At 48.2% G+C, this 16,968-nt stretch overlaps 1 protein-coding gene across 9 annotated transcripts in view; it reads left to right on the top strand.

Annotated features, from left to right (window-relative positions):
• KIRREL3 (kirre like nephrin family adhesion molecule 3) overlaps positions 1 to 16,968 on the top strand; it is a 446,874-nt gene that overhangs the window by 99,093 nt on the left and 330,813 nt on the right. The gene's annotated exons all lie outside the window — the stretch shown is intronic.

A 16,968-nucleotide genomic window follows, 5' to 3' on the forward strand; every position in this document is an offset into this window, starting at 1 on the left:
GGACTTTGGGGTTCCCTCCCTTCCACCCCTACCCTCTGCATGACCCTCCAGGGGACTCCAGGAGGCCCAGGGAGACTGATTTTCCCCTCCCGTGCTCACCTTACCTGGGGAAGGCTCCTCATTCCCCCAGGAGAGTTTTGTGAAACAGTTGTCTTCCGAGGGCTGGGCAGAGTAAAGAGTGTGGCTGTTATTCTTCACGAGTGAGCAGCTCTCCCTGCAATGGTTCTTCAAAGGCCTAATGTGCCCCTCTGGCCCCGGGCGTCACCCTGCCATGGTCTGGCCTCACCCCATCAGCACCAACCCAGTGCCCAGCCCAGGGCAGAGACTGGCTGTGCAGCCCAACTGTTCGATAATGTGCTAATTAACTACTGCAAACTTCAGAGGACCCGGCTAACTATAATTGAGAGATCAACAGAGGCGGTATGGAGTTCGATGTGCATACTAATTACTGAATTATCCAGCACCTGTTTGGGAATGTAGCCCTGAAATGGGGCGGGGTTTTCAGGCAGAAGGACCTTCTGCATCAGAATAAAATGTTGGTCGTTCATTTGGGAAGAAGGGAAAGCCTCTGCTTTTGGCTGCATTGAGGAAGACTTTCAAAGGTGCTGGGAGGTGAGGCGGTTGGGCCCAGGGCCATGCCTAGGGAGCTAATAAACCCAGACTCTATTCCCCAAGGCTTCAGGAGAGATTCTGGAGGGGGTGAACATGCTGGGCTGGCTGTTTTGGGAGCAGAGTATTTCAGGGATGAACCCCATGAGGCCACATCCCCACACCCTTTTCTCTGGGTTCTTACCACCTTCTCAATGATACTCCCTGGGTCAGCTCTGGGTTAATATCTGCATTGACAAGTGTACGGTGAAGTGGGACACAGAGTCTGAGGACAGTGAGGAAGGCAGAGTGGCTCAGAGGGAGGTCCCGGACTGGAGAAGAACAAGGGGAAGAGGAGAGAGAGCTAGATGGAGAAAGTCTTTCAGAATTCTGTCCCTTATCTTTGCTGATTACCTTATTTCACCATGTAGTCGTGACCCTGCAGAATCATCTATCCCTGTTTTTTTTTCTTCCAGTCTCAAAATTGATTCATCATCTTATAAAAGCATCACATAATGATTGTCTTCCATGTTATTTTTTTTGTTTTGGGTTTTGAGCCAGCTGTGCTCAGGGTTTTGTTCTCAGAGATAACCCCTGATGGGGCTCAGGAGACTGTGTGGGGTACCGGGGATAGAATCTGGGTTAACTCTATAGAAGAGTGCGCTGCCACTGTACTCTCTCCAACCCCCACCCCACTGTTTGGCAAAAAGAAAAAAAAAGTCACACTAAAATCTGTGATGCTTATGTAGTGGCATTCAGTGGCTTTAGTAACTCAGCCTTAGCAAATCCAGAGGCAGTGGTATTAGGTTCATCTTGTGAACTTTGCAAATTTTCAGATGAAAGTTGTTTGACCAAATAGAAGAGAGAACGCCTCTTTCCAGAGCTCCGAACCCACAGTTGGATGGCACGCTGGCATGCTCACCTGAGGCTTACAGCTTGTGGGGCTCTGAGCCAGCCTACTGCCCTTTTGAGATCCCAGCCGAGGTCTCAAGAGAGGTCTAGGACAATCGAGCCTTCAAGCCAATTTTCCTGAAAATTTCCAAATGTTTGATAAAATATATCTGAAAATGCATTTTAGAGGCATCTGGTTCAGGATCACACAGTAACACTCTGCATCACTGCATCATCATGATCTCCAGTTTTTATTTTTGTTCACCTTCCACACACACACACACACACACACACACACACACACATGAACACTAGCACCCATATGATTCTTTCATAAGGCTCCACATAATGATCACACTCATTATTTTACTATTATTTTACTTTTGGCCAAAATATCTAGTGTAGCATCTGCTAAGATTGTGTTTTCCAGTCCCTTTCCATCTCTGGGGGCTTTGCTGTTCCTGCAGCCAACCTGGGCTTGCAGCAGTGCAGCAGAGATGCCCGGTGGTTCCCCGCACACTCTAATATTGGAGGTACAGGTAAGACACACCTCTGCACTCAGGATCCTCTCTCTGCTGAAACATACTGCTAGCCCCGAGTCAGAGATCCTAAGGCCCTCCTGCTCTGTTAAATTGCCCTGAGACCACCCACGGCCCAGTCCACAGCTGGAGTCCTGCATGAACATGGAGGGGCCCTTGTGTTTAACATGCATGCACTAGAGCCCCTTGCCCCATGCTGACTCACATGGGACAAAGGGAAACAATAGAATGCAATGGTTGTTACCCTGGTGTACACCTTGCCCCTGTCCCTGTCCCTGCAGACTCAGGAGATGGCATTGCCCAGAGGGCCTGGTTCTGTGTCTCTGATAGTCCTTGACCTCTTGCCTTGGTGCTAATTTGGTTAAGCCAAGAAAACCTTATCTACTGACCAGCCCACCCACAGTGGGGAGCTCATGGCCTCAGTGTCCCATCACACCCCTCGCCATCCCCCTGGACTCATGTCTGTGCAAAGAGGCCTCAGGATTGGTCATTGAGCTGATGACCTCCTTCCTTGTCTGGACCGTGTGCCCATTTGCTCATGCAGGGGGCCTAGGACCCCTCAAGTGTGCTTAATGGTATTTCGTTCTCGGGAGGCGAGTCTCCCCTCTGTGGCCATGTGCCTGGGCGGCCTCAGCATCTTCATGCCCGTTGGGTTCGAGGGGAATCTTGCATCCCAATGACCTGGACTGGCGATGTCTGTTCTGGGGACTCTGAGCCCGCAGGCTCAGGTTCTTGCACCCCTGGACTGAGGGAGTTAAGCTGCTGGTGAGATTGACTCTACTATGACAACAGAAAGATGGGCTAGTTTGGATCTGTGCGTCAGCACCTTGGAGAGCGGCGCAGAGGTGACTGGGTGGGGGCTTCTCCCGAAGCTGCTGCCTGCTGTAGCTTTGCAGAGTTTTAAGAGCAGGTTCCCCATTCGATGTTTCCAGGTTGTTTTTTTTGTTTGTTTGTTTTTGTTTTTTATTTGTTTGGTTTTTGGTGGAAGGGTAATTTTTTTTTTATTGAATCACTGTGAGATACACAGTTACAAAGCTTTCGTGATTGAGTTTCAGTCGTACACTGATCCAACACCCAGCTCTCCACCAGTGTTCATTTCCCACCACCAATGTCCCCAGTATCCTTCCCTCCACTCCCACCCCACCCCACCCCACCCACCCTGATTTCATCACAGGCACTTTTCTTCTTACTTTTTCTCTACTTTGAGGCATTATGGTTTGCAATCCAGATATTGAGAGGCCATCACGGTTGGTTTTTTACCCACTTTCATCACACATCTCCCATTCAGAGTGATCCCTTCAACCATCCTTGTCATGGTGGCCCCTGCTTTATCCCAGATTCCCTTTATCCCAGCACTTGAGGAAAATTTCCAAATGTGAACCAATCCTCCTGGTCCTTTTTTCTACTGTCCATGGGTGTTTGTCTCATACTATGTTATTTTATATCCCACAAATGGGTGCAGTCATTCTATGTCTGCCCCTCTCCTTCTGACTCATTTCACTTAGGCTAGAGCCATACCACCCTGAGTGTGCCAGCTCTCACCTCCTCACTTTTGAGCAGAATTCTGGGGAGACTAGAATGTTTAACAAGCTTCACAAGCAACTTCTCTGCATGCTGAGAGCCAGAGTCTTTTCTAACTAGTAGACCCAAGAAATTGTTTATTTATCTTAGTAGGCCTCATGCTTCATAGAAGTCTATGGTGGAGAAGTACCCTAAGCACCAGTAGGGGCATGGCTGCACTCTCCCTGTGTGGCCCGACTGTCCCCACTTCAGTCCTCGCCGAGAAAGGAAACTCAGAACTTCAAGAGTCTTCCTTTGCTGAGCTGCCCGTGGGAGCAGAGTTCTTTGTACTGCTTCCAAGCCTGTCTCTTCACCTCCTTGTTCCGGTTCTGACTCTGAATTTATAATTGCCCTTCTTTTATAGAACATGCCTTCTGCTATTGGATCATAAATTCAAATCTTCCGGTATTATTTGTACTCCTCCTGTAAATCCATAAGCCAACCGAACAGGGTAGGGGGCTAGAATTCCAAACACCCATTTTGCCATGTTTGTTCATGAGATTTCCCTAGTGTGGTGTGAGGGAGAGGTCTGTGTGGGGAATATCTGCTAAAGTGAAGGTGTGGTAGTCGGTGTGCTAAGGTGGTAAATTCTTTACCATAGGAAAAATATCCTTTGAGGGGAGATTTCTCGGTTTCATGTGATCCTCTCTCCCTAGCTCTACCAGGCATTGTTCTGGTGACCCAATTCTGGCACTGCCAGCTATGACCTTAGTGCCCACTGGCATGCTGGGTCCAAGCAGCATCTCCAAGTCTAAGCCTTGTACTATACATCCAGTTTGACCTTGTGTCACCAGAAGTGGACCGTGGACCCACTGAACATCACTTGGGAGACAAAATTTTGTTTCATTGTGCCCATCGGGGAAATGGAAGCATGTGGGATATTTTGCAGGTAGGAAAAATGGAGTGAAGAACATTCCAAGCAAAGGCACCCTGTGTGTCGAGTCATGACATTGGAATCATAAGCATGCACTCTGAGATGCATCCAAAAGTCCATGTGACTGGGACATAGGTCAACAGCGGCACAGGAGAGGGAGGTTACAGGAAGTGGCACTAGAAGCTTCTGTGGCCAGTGGACTCTTAGGGCATAAAAGGCTGTGTACACTCTCTCTCTCTCTCTCTCTCTCTCATACCTCCTCTGGTAACCTGCATTTCCTTCCTGAGAGACCTCATGCACCTCTTACTCCTGCCAATTTCTCAAGGACCCTGGGTCGCAGATCTACAGATCAACTTCCAACAACTTAGGCCCCAGGTTCAGTTTCAGACTTGTCTCTCTGGGGAAGGAAGAGCACAGTGAAGTGAGGTAATCCACCCTACCTTGTTTTGCTCAGATAAAGGAGATTCAGAACTTCCAGGGAAGAGTATTTCCTCTGCTGAGGGGAGCATGCATGTCCATGGGAGTTAGGTGGTTAGCAGATGGGCTCAGCAGGCAAGCCTCAGGGTCTAGCTAAATTCTTATCTCTTCTTCACAGTCACTGTGTGTCCCACAGGCTGTCTGTGGAAAGGGGACATTTACAGGGTACCTAGAATATCTAAAGGTATGTTGGTTTGGGTGACATAAATGTCCATGGGATCAATAATGACAAATTTTCACTTCCTGTCACCTCCCTCTCCTGTGCCCCAGTTGATCTATGTCCTATGTCACAGCCAGTGTACCCCCTTCTCTACCCTGGGCAAGATCAGACACATTCCTGCAATCCTCATAGTCTCAGAAGGGGACCAGCTATTTTGTGTGTTTGATCTGTTTGGGGACCACACCTGTAATGTTCAGGACTTACTCCTGACTATGATCACTCCTGGTATAGCTAGAGAGACCATTTGCGGTGCTGAGGACCCACCATACGTGGTACCAAAGATCAAACCCAGGTCGGCCATGTACAAGGCAAGCACCCTACCTGCTATACCATCACTTAGGCTCTGGATAAGCTCTTTGCTGCTCTTCAGGGTGTGTCCAGGATGGGCTGTCACCGTTACATCTTTTGGCATTATCAGAAAGCATGAGAAGCCCTGGAAATCAGATTGCTGAGGAGCAAAATGTTTAGGGACCTCATTTCTTCTTGCATCTTCTTTCTTCAAGATATCCTTTCCAGTGTCTTGGAGAATTAGTGCGTTTCCTCTGGTTATGATGATGCAAAGGGCAGAGCAGACAGCCTGGCATTTCCTACCAACCAAACATAGGAGATTTTCAGGACAAATTCCATTGAGATGGGAGTGAGCATCCTTAGGATTCTTGGGTTCTGGCTGTTCCCAGCAGTTGGACTTGTAAGTGTGCCCCATCCTAGAAGGCATATCTGCAATTACTAAGTCTCTACAAGAAAGTGAGGCTGGTGCATGCACCTGCTCCTCCTTCAACAAGTGCTTGGCAATTTTTAGATGCATTTGAAAGGCTCCTTCAGAGAAAAGTGTTCTTGGAGAATGTCAAGAGGTTATGAGTCAGGGTGAACACAAGTTTCCAGGGGGAAAGGGCTCATTTCCCAGATGTTCCAGAGAACAAGAAAATGATGGCAAGGGGCATCTCTGTAGGACTGGACCCAATCCTCATCCCCCAGGAAAGCCAAGCGGCCACCTCTGGTCTCCTAACACTGCCTAGCTCAGCCTGAGTCCCCCACAGAATTGAGGCACGTGTTTTTCCAATCCAGGCATCTTGTTATTTGTTCCGTTTTCCAGTTTCATGGAGAGATGGAAGGAAAACCAGCCCTTCCAGTTGCCGCAATGAGAGATTCGAGCATGGAAACTCTGGTCTCATGACCTTCACCAGAATAAGGGCAGTGAGAACCAGCTGGGCTGGAAAGCCTGGTCTGGACGAAGGTTTCCTGATGCCCTTTCGTCAGCAACAGGGAACAGGGTGGGCGGTCATCAGCCAGCACCGAGAGAGAGAGAGAGAGAGAGAGAGAGAGAGAGAGAGAGAGAGAGAGAGAGAGAGAGAGGTCCTGTGAGAGAAAGATTGGGCGCGAGAGTGGGAAACGCCCCCAAAGATCAGCCCATGCACGCCCCCTGGTTCCATTCCAGCTAATAGAAGACATACGACTCCTATTAGGTCTGTGGCATTGACGCCGTGATTGGTGCAGGAGCAAAGTAGTTGTCAGCTGAGTGAGTATTGGCTGTCACTCCCGTTATCAAGCTGCCTGCTTATTTGCGATTTTATTTTCAGATGTGATTGACAGCTGGATGGCTCTGACATTCTCGGCGCAAACATGCAGCCTGTTATTATGCTTGCATTAACATTTTGATAAACACACGGTGCAGCATTGGAAAAGTAATTACATGTCATCACTTCAGCGCTTCATCAAAGAAAAGTTTACTGTGTAATTGCTCTGTGATTTACCTAGGTAGAATGTGTTACACGCCACAAAGCCTCTTTCTATTTAATAGTTTACATTTACTCTTTAAACTACACAATATCCCTTCCCAGGGGCTTCCTTGGTCTAAAATAAACTTGGCAATATAATTTAGCTTTCCATAAATATACTTGGATATTACTGTGGAGTACTTTTGCATAATAGTTATTTAATGCTAAGTGTAAATATGCAATGCATTATATTGGCTGAGCTATGGAGAGAGAGGGAGAGAGCGCTTTTTGACGACAAAGAAAAATAGAATATTGTTACCTGGGTTTCTGCATTAAGAAAAGGGCCTTTTGCTCTTATATTTATATCCATGCTTTTCACAATGACATCTAATTTTACAATGAAGTGACTTGAGTTGAAGCGCCTAGCAGTAGAATCTAAAATATTGGTTCTTGTTAGCGCTTAAAGAGCTCTTCTGATGTGGCACCGAAAGAGGTATTCTGAAGGAAAGCACGAATGATTGCAGGGTACTCGGGAGCCGGAGACGAAGGGATGGTTTGACTGATGTTCGCTCAGTGGGATCTCTCTGAACAGCTGGGGATTGAGGGAGCAAAAGGTGGGGGTGGGTAGATGGAAGCCGGCGGTGGTTGAAAGCCCCGGACAGAATCTCCAAATAGAAATCGCTTTGATGGCTGCTACTGGGAGGGTACTTGGAGTTGTCGGGGAGCTTTGTAACTGTTGGCAAGCAAATCCCTACAGCGGCAGCCAAGGTGAGACTGGACGGGCTCTTTTACAAAACTGAAGGATCATTTGTACATCTGGATCAGCATCTGTCCAGGACAGGATGGGCTTGGGGGTGGGGGAGCAAGGGGAGGCTGCCCTTTCAGTGCCCCCACTCTAGCCTTCCTCTGCAAGCATTCTGCAAAGGCACACCTCTTCCCGGCTTCCTCCTTGACTCACTGACAAAAGGAGGGTTGGAGGTCAGTCATCACCTTGCTGAAACGGAAGCTCCAAAGCACGCCAGCCACTCCAGAAGGGTCCTGGTGGTGTATGTTTCTGGAAATAGAAGCCCCTGGGTCATGAGATGCCTTAAGTCCTTGACACAACCTTTGCCATGAAGCCGAGAGGTCTCTTAGCCCAAGGATGAGGCTCTGAGCACATCCACTCAGCATTTGTCCAGGTTAAAATCACTGACCCCATGCCCCAGTCTAAGAGGAAACCCAAAGCCTTTTGATTCTCTAGCTAATTCTCCACTTTTTGTGGCTGACTATGTAGATAGTAGCTTACCTGAGAGTGAACTGGGAGAAATGGAATAGATCAAAGCCTGATCCTGACAAGGAAGTTGGGAAGCACACTTGGACAGAGATAAATGAGATCCTTGAATGGTCCAGGAATGAGAGAGGGTCACAGGCCTGACCAGAAAGGGCCTTTCGTTACCCCAGTGGTGTGGTGCCTGTTCCTCTCCTCAAGAGCAGTGGCAGATTTCCTCAGCTGCTTCTCCACTGCAGCTGACAGCCACAAAAGAACCCGTTAAAATGCTCAGTTCCAGATGTGTGTAACGGTTTGATAATTCCACGTTAGTTTGTATTAATCCTCTCTGGAAATTGGCATTAACCACGGCTTTAGCACTCGGCTAAATAAACACATCGGCTCTTAGAACAGGAACTTCTTTGCATAACAGCTGTATGTCACATCTGCATCCTGCTTATAGGGTCCCTTCCTCAATACCTCTGAAATGAGCTCCCTTTCCCTCCTTCTATCTTGCTGGACTCAGAATATTTCCTTCCCTCCTCTTACTGTCGGTGATGAGAATAAAGCTTCCATTGTAATTGCCAGTTGGCCTGCAGAGTTATGCCCTGTGATTGACAAAGATTGCTTAGCTGCAGAAAAGAAAGATGCACTGATTAAGAGAGCGTCCTTAGTATTGCAACGAACCTGCACGCTCCCCCCATCTTTCCACCTGAGCCCTCAAAAGGAGGTCTCATAGTCTTTGCCACACTATTTCTCTTCCAAAGAGATAAAATACAGCTCCCCAGAGGTCCACCAAGAAACCCTTAGTTCTCTGGCAGTTGAGAGGCTGCAAGTTTTAATATGGAAATAGACTAAAAGAGAATTTGTTCCCTTCACATCCAATGGTCTCTCTGACTTGCCAATTCCAGAGGTGACCAAGGATTGCACCATTTTTCATCCATGCCTCAAATTACTAGGTCAAAGCTTTAGATCTTCATTATCCTTGGTGTTTTGTTTTCTTTTCATTTTGTTTTTTGCCTTTGTGCCTGAATTTTGTGTTGCATTTTTCCCTTGCAAATCATATTGACTCTTTTAGAAAGTTTTTTTTTAAAAAAATTGCACGGTTAGAAGAAAATGTATATAGGTTAAAATGCATTTTTCATGTCCTCTCATGCTGTATTGATTTTTTTCTCTCATTTTTCTTACAAAAAGAAAGTTTTAATGCAGGCTGTTTTTTTTTCAATAGTCAGCAGTTGCTCCCTCCCCCAGGAATAAAAATACTGGACTCCTTGTTAAGAGATGCCTTGGTATCTATATCAGCATCTCTAGGTAATGGGGTCGGAGGGGATGAAACCCCATCTGTCACATGTAACAACTCTTCTCCTGATATGCGATTTCAATAGCTACAGGGGACTTTTAACTCTCTATTGTTTTTAACTCTGTAGTAAACGTTAGATGCACTACAGTGTGCCTATGGATTATCCAACCTGAAGTCAGAGCAATCGTGTGTGGAGAGGAATTCTACCTAGCTAACATGTATCTGTCTGTGTGGCCCCATCCACATTCTGCCCTCCTCATACCTCGTAGAAAGAGAGTCTTCCTGTTATTGTGAGAAAGTACAAGTGAGGGGGTCAAGGTTTTCAGGCTTCACCCCAGTTCCAAGGGGCTGCAGACAGAGTATAGGAGTCAAGGCAATTAATTGCCTGGCATACAGCTGACCCCGGTTCCTTTCTTGGCATGACATACAGTCCCCCATGCACCACCAGGAGTGGTCCCTGAGCACAGTGCCAGGAAAAGCCCTTGAGCATCGCTGGGAGTGCCCCCTCCCCTCAATAAACCAAACAGTCACTGTCACTGTCACTGTCATCCTGTTGCTCATCGATTTTGTGAGACTTGTTTTTACTGTTTTTGGCATATCGAATATAATATGGGTAGCTTGCCAGGCTCTGCCGTGTGGGCAAGATACTCTCAATAGCTTGCTGGGCTCTCCAAGAGGACAGAGGAATTGAACCTGGGTCAGCGGTGTGCAAGGTGAACACCTAGACAAAGGAAAAACCATCTCCACTCTCAGACCTTGAGTAAGTCATCTCTCCTTGAATCTAAGCCCCATCATCTGTGAAGTGAAAAGTTCGGACTTTGTAAGGACAACTTAATCTTTAACACTGCAACTGCTTAGCACCTAATATATTAATATTCAACTTTCTCATGCAAAAAAAATGTAAATGGTGAATTCAAGAGCTGTTATGCCTGACTTTTCCTCTGGGTTATATGGCTTCTGTCCCCTATGGGTTTCTTACCCTGTCCAGGTGCCAAGCTAGGACCCTTTTCAAAGGTGCACTTACACAGATGCCAGTTATCTAGTGGCTGAATAAAGTTGAGTAGTTGGAATAATTTCCCAGATAAGCCAAGTCAAAATTTAAAAAAAAACCTGCTTTTGTCTAAATCAACTGTGGCTGAAGTTATTTTAGCTCTCAGTGTAACCTGCTTTTTCTGGAGTGTGGAGGTAGAGGCTCAGACCTCCTGTGCAGGAGTGTGCCTGGGAGGGTGAGCAGGGCTAAGGGCAGGTGGGAAGTCATGACCATTGCTAGCTTGAGTGCCTGCTCTGCACCCTTCTGGCTTGGAAGGGGAGCAGCACTTTCCTCACCCTTTGAACCCTCCAGAAGCTTCAAACGACTGTGGGAGTGGGTGTTCCTGTCCAGCCCTGGGCACGGGTGGGCTTTGCTCCAGGATAATTGTGGCAGGAAGAACACTTTCCCTTCAGGGGGTCTGTGTTACCCAAGTTGAGAAGCAGGGGTGGGGAGGGGGCTTCTCCACCTCAGCCGACAGTCTTTCAGGAAGCCGATCATCTTGCCCCACCCCTCATCGCAGGTTCTCTGCCCACAACCCCTTGCCCAGCAGAGGCCCCCTGCTCTGCCTGGACAGCATACCCTCTGACCTCCTGCCACTTCCCACCTGCCTCTTTTTTTTCCCTCTTGGTCATTCATACAACTTTTAGAGGGAAAAACAACAACTACTCATTTTCCAGTTCTTCTATCGAAAGTATCTGGCTTTTAGTATGGAGATTCTCAGTTATGAAAATTTTTGGCCAATGATAATGTCTTTTTATACTTTAAAGATATTGACTGAGTGGGTCCCTGGCATTCTGATCCTGGGGCCTGGACAGAACATAGAGTATCAATGCCCACCAGCTCCCTAAAGGAACCAGCTCTCTGCTCATTTCTCGCTGCCTGTGTGGGTTCTGAGATCCAGCTTTCCAGATGGTCACTGAGCTGCTTTTTGACCCTATCACTGCCCCTTCTCTCCATCTTTTTCTCTCCAGTCGCTATCTTTAGCCTGGAAAACAGGGGCAGTAGTTCTGCGTCCCCTTGATATGCTTCACCTGTGGGTGTGTGGCAAATCCTCGTCCATGGAGAGAAATTGCCTAAGCTTATCCGGAAGAGAAGCTTATCAACCCTTTGATATTGTAATTGTGGAGCACATATGATGGAGATGAATGCATTGGGTGTAATGGGGACGGGTTGCCAATAGAGAAAAGAGGCTTTTCTTGGTTTTCTGTCATGCCAGTACTTTTGACCAGAAAGATCGGAAGGTTAGAAGCAGCAGATAACTTTGAAATGACTCTTTCCAATGTGAGGTCCCCTGGCTGTTCCCCCTGCCCCCTGCCACACATACACACACACATACACACATATACACACAAACACAGATACACACACACCTCCACGTTCCCCTCCCCTCATCAAAGTCAAACTATGTCAGGCTGTGTTCTCATCCTCCAGGGAACTGGAGATTCTATTTCTGTTTCACCTCCAAACCTTTTCTGTGCCCTAACATCTAACAATTAGGGAACAAGTTCTCCCATGAGATGATGTTCCTCTCAAAGTATTCCTTTCATTAACAATCACACTGGGTCATTATGCACCCCCCCTTCATACTATCCTATAGATCATGATTATAATGTAGATACAAACCCTTTGATATTGTAATTGTGGAGCACATATGATGGAGATGAATGCATTGGGCGTAATGGGGACGGGTTGCCAATAGAGGGGGGAAACAGGCCATGTTAAAGCTCCCCCTCACCGGGAGCCTGTCCCTTTCAGGCCTGTGGATGGAAACAGCTTAGTTTCCGTCTAGAGTGGATCAAGGTTTGACATTGGCAGTGTCTTAATTATCTGATAAAACCCAGAACCCTCAACCTAGTTTACCTCTCTTGTCTAATGCCTTGTGCGGGCACTAAAGCCACAGTCGTGATGCCAGAGGAAGGAAGGAGAGATAGGAGCACTGGCTTGTCGAGATGAGAATTGGAGTCTCAAAAAAGTTCCCTCGGCTTTGTTTAAACAAATTATAACAATAATGGGTTTCCCCCGTCTTGTCTGCTTTCTCTGTTCTTGGCCTTCACTTCCAACCCCTCTAGACGGTTGTTCCCAGTATCACATTTCCCGCCGGTCGCTACGGGAAGGAGCAGGAGGGTTTCCTGGGGTCTTCTGCCTGGTCATGATGCAGAGGGAGCAGAGGGGGCACGGCGCTGGGGGGCCCTACGCCGACTCAGAGTCATCCATGGGGGGAGCTGAGCAGGCCGCATGGCAGGGTTGGGGGTGCCGATTCCCAGCCTCTGGATCCAGAGCTGTAGCATGTGAAGAAGGGGTGTCAGGAGAGGGATATACATAGGCTGGACACTCAGGTGCCCCCTCGCTCGGCTCAGTTCATGCTGGGCCTCCCCAGGTCTTAGGGGCAGAAGGAGCCGCGTGGAGCCTGGCAGAAGGGTGAGCTCAGGGGCCTTTCCTCTCTCATGGGCCTCAGGGAGGGGACGGAGGAGGGGGCAGGAACTCCAGAGTATTGATTGGCAGCCCTGCCAACAGGAAGGGTGCCTCGGGAAACCCTCCCCTCTCCCCGGGAAAATGTGCCAGTGTAAGTAGGGGCGGCAGCGTTTTGTAGGGTTGACCCAATTCCCACATTAAGAAAATGCTGCCCAGGCCCATATGGCTAATTCCTTTCCAAACTGTTTGTTTGCCATCTTGCGGACCTGCCCTGAAAATAAAGCGTCTCCTCGACTGGCAGCCTCCACGTGGAGCAGAATGCAAATGAGCGAGGGGATGGTAAAAAGTGCATTTACTTTGAAAATTCTTGCAGAGGGGAACGCCACCAGTGGCAGAGGTGCCAGCTGTGTGGATTTTTAATTCCCCTCCCGCTCCATGATTTGATCCTGGATTTTGTGCCTAGGATGAGAGGCCCCTTTTGCAGCCAGGAGCCCCTGACCCCATTTGTCAACATGAGTGGTTTGGCTTTTTAGTTTTTGGTTTCCTCTTGTCAGACCAGTTTCCTTGCTCTTATGCAGCCTGGAAATCAAAAGTAACTGCATTTCCCTGTGTCTTAAAAGAAAAAAAAACCTTCCTGATACCTTTTTTTTTTGGGGGGGGGGCGCACATATCCAGCTCAGGGGTCACTCTGGGTGGGTCTCGAGGAAGCAGATTCGGTGCTAGGGATTGCACCCAGGTCAGCTGTGTGCAAGGCCAGTGCCCTGCCTGGTGGACTCTCTCTCTGGACCTCTCACTGCTATAGACTTGACCTTATTCCCAGAGGTAGGGAGAGAGCCGCAGAAGCGCAACTCCCTCGCTCTGATGACAGCTCACAGTGTTGAGGGTGGAAGGCTCCATCCTCCAAGGCCATGCACTGAAGTCATGGATAGGGACAGCTCCGGGTTACTCCTTGGCCATTAGACACACAGGGCAGAGATGCCAGACTGGGCTGGGTGGGTGGGCACTCTTGGGTTAGCGTCATGCCCAACCCACCCAGCTGAGAGATGCAATTCATTAGGGCGGTCTTGTGGGGAACAAGGGAGGGGGAAGAAATGGTCAGTGCACACAACCTACAATTTCACTGATCAGACTGACCTCATAATGTTATATCTTAACTTTTCATGGGGCCAGTGCTGCTGACCCTGTTGATGACAGAATCACCTGTTTTCCCCCAAGAAGAACCGGGAATAAGTCCTGAGCACCTTCAGGTGTGGCCCCAAAACAAGCAAGAAGAGGATCATTCTTTTATGACTTAGCAAACAACACTTCATATAAAGTGCTGTTTGGACTTCAAGTCCACACAGGTGGCCTGGGGCAGGAGCCCAGTGCCTGGAGGCCGGCCTGCCCTTGAGGGCCTCTCAGGCCATTGTCTGTGGTGCTGGTCTCTCCTCTTTCAGCTTTGAGTACATCGAGAAAGATTTTCCACGGGCCGGTAATTATATAAAAATTGCTCTTTGCTTTAAACAAGAATTATGCTTGAACCTTTTGAGCGGGAAGAAAAATGTGCAAAGGGAATCATTAATTTTGAATAAAAACACTTAGGTTCCCAGAGCCAGCAAGGGGAGGGAAATGTGAAATTGGTGTTTTCTGCAAACAGCCCAGCGCCGCTCCCCATCTGTTTGTTTGATCTATTATCCAGTCACCTGCAAAGTTGAATGTCTTGTTTGGCCCGAATCTGACTTTTATTCTTTTCCCTCTACCTATTTTTTAAGGACTGTGTTATATGCATACTTCAGCCTTCATTTGCATCACATTAAAGTAAAACATTTTAAATTTCTTCACAGCAGAAGTAAATCTGACAGACTTTATGAAGCTATTATACCTGCAGGTATTTTATACTTTTAAAATACATTCTTGTCAAGCTATCTTAATTATATTATTATATGTACTTTTGAACTTGTATCCGCTATTCTGTGATATATTACACTTTTGACAGAGTCTTCCTAAAAAGCTACAATTTATATCCACATTCTCTGGCTGAACAAAGATGTATCTGCTGTGGATTCTGGGGGTATTTGTTCCTTTACCTGTTGGAGTGGGTGACTGTTGATGGATTGGGCTGCTTTGACATCCCACCCCAGTGCTTATGGGGGTATTGCATTGACCTTGACCCTCAGTAGAGATGGCAACGGGAGGAATGACCTTAGCTGGTCTCCACCCATGCTGGTCTAGGTGGTTCCACCAGCAAACCACACTTTGGGGGCCTGGAGAGATAGTTTAGGGGCTCAGGGGCTTGCCAGGCAGGCATCTTGTTGGGTTCCTGGGCACCAGCTGGTCTCTGAGCAGGGACGCCAGAGCAGTCAGGAGTAGCCACTGAGCACTGGGTGTGACTCAATCCCCCAAATCAAAAAATCATACGAGCAGAGTTGTCTGGGGTGCTATCAGCACAGCAGGAAGTGGGGGAGGCGGGACTGGTATGTGATTGGCTTTCTCGTCCCTAATCAGCACCAGACTGTGCCGAGAGGCATGCCTGGGGTGAGGGGCAGCAGGCCTAGGAAAGATGGTTCCTGGGGAGCCCTTCCAAGGCCACAGTCTCGCAGAGGGCGGCTCTGTGGCTCGGGGGGAAGTATTCCGGGGGTCTAGCAGCCCAGTCAGAGTGGGGAGCCTTGGGAGCAGTCCACACCAGGCCTCCCTTCCCTTCTCCTGATGGCAGAGTGGCCGCAGGGTGGACCTGCAGGCACCTTCTGTTCACCCGTGTCCGCAGCCTGCCGGACTGTGTTTGCTCCCAGGAAAGTATCTGTTGCACAGAAGGCTTGTCACCATTCCTCTCTGCAGGGACCTGCTTTCCTACTGCCCCTCCAGAAGGTTCCCACAGCGTGTTCACAGACACACACTCACACATGGCCTCACACACATGAATACACTCATGCGTACACTCACCCATACTCACACATTCACACATGGACTCACATAAACACACACATACACTCTCCCATACGCATACACACACTCACATAAACACACACATACACTCTCCCATACGCATACACACACTCACATAAACACACACATGCACTCTTCTATATACACACATACACAAACACACATAAGCACATACATACATCTCCCATACTCACACATAGATATAGACATACACTCTCCCATACTCATATATACACATAAACACACACATACACTCTTCTATATATATACACACATATACTCACACTCATAAACATATACATATATCTCCCTTACTCATATATACACACACACATAGACATACACATGCACTCTCCCATACTCACACAGACACATACTAGCACATACACTTGCCCAAATTCACACATACACACATTCACACAAGACTCACACACATATACTCACCCATACTCACACATACACACACTCACACAATATTCATACTCACATATACACATTCTCACTCGCTCACACATGTCTGCACACACACAAACACATATAGTTGTTCTCACATGTACTCACACACATACACATACCTACTCTCGCAGGTACTCACATAGACTTATTCACACACATTCACATATGCACACACTTGCACATACTTACATACATAAACACACAGATAAACATCACATATTCTTCCACATATATACATAAACACACTATCACACACATACACATGCACACTCTCATACTCACACATAAACATACACGTATCACACAAACACGCACTCAACACACTCTCACAGAAGGTCCAGAGAGAACCTTCTCTCTGACTTCCACAGTCCCCAGGGGCCCCCTTGCCTACCAGGGCTGCCTGGGGCCTGGCTCTGAGGTCAAAGGCAGCCTTACCCTCCTCCCCCTCCAACTGGGCGGGTCTGCACCACTGGGGACATCCCCGTGCTTGCTTGCTGTCCCCTGGAGCCCAGCTCCCAGGCTGCCCCTCCCCTCAGCGGCCACACTGTCTGAGGTACGGGGCTGTGCGGCCTTAGGCTCCAGCTGCTCCCTTAGCCCAAAGTGGCTCTGGGGACTCTGGGGAGGGCTGGCCCCTGGCTGTGGCCCCCATGCCCAGTCAGCATCCAGGAGGCCACACAGCCCTGTGTCTGGAATGTGGTGTCCTGTGCCTGCTTGAGGCAGGAAATGATCCCATTGTCC

This window comes from Sorex araneus, chromosome 3, assembly GCF_027595985.1.
Source record: "Sorex araneus isolate mSorAra2 chromosome 3, mSorAra2.pri, whole genome shotgun sequence".
Taxonomy (NCBI): Eukaryota; Metazoa; Chordata; class Mammalia; order Eulipotyphla; family Soricidae; genus Sorex; species Sorex araneus.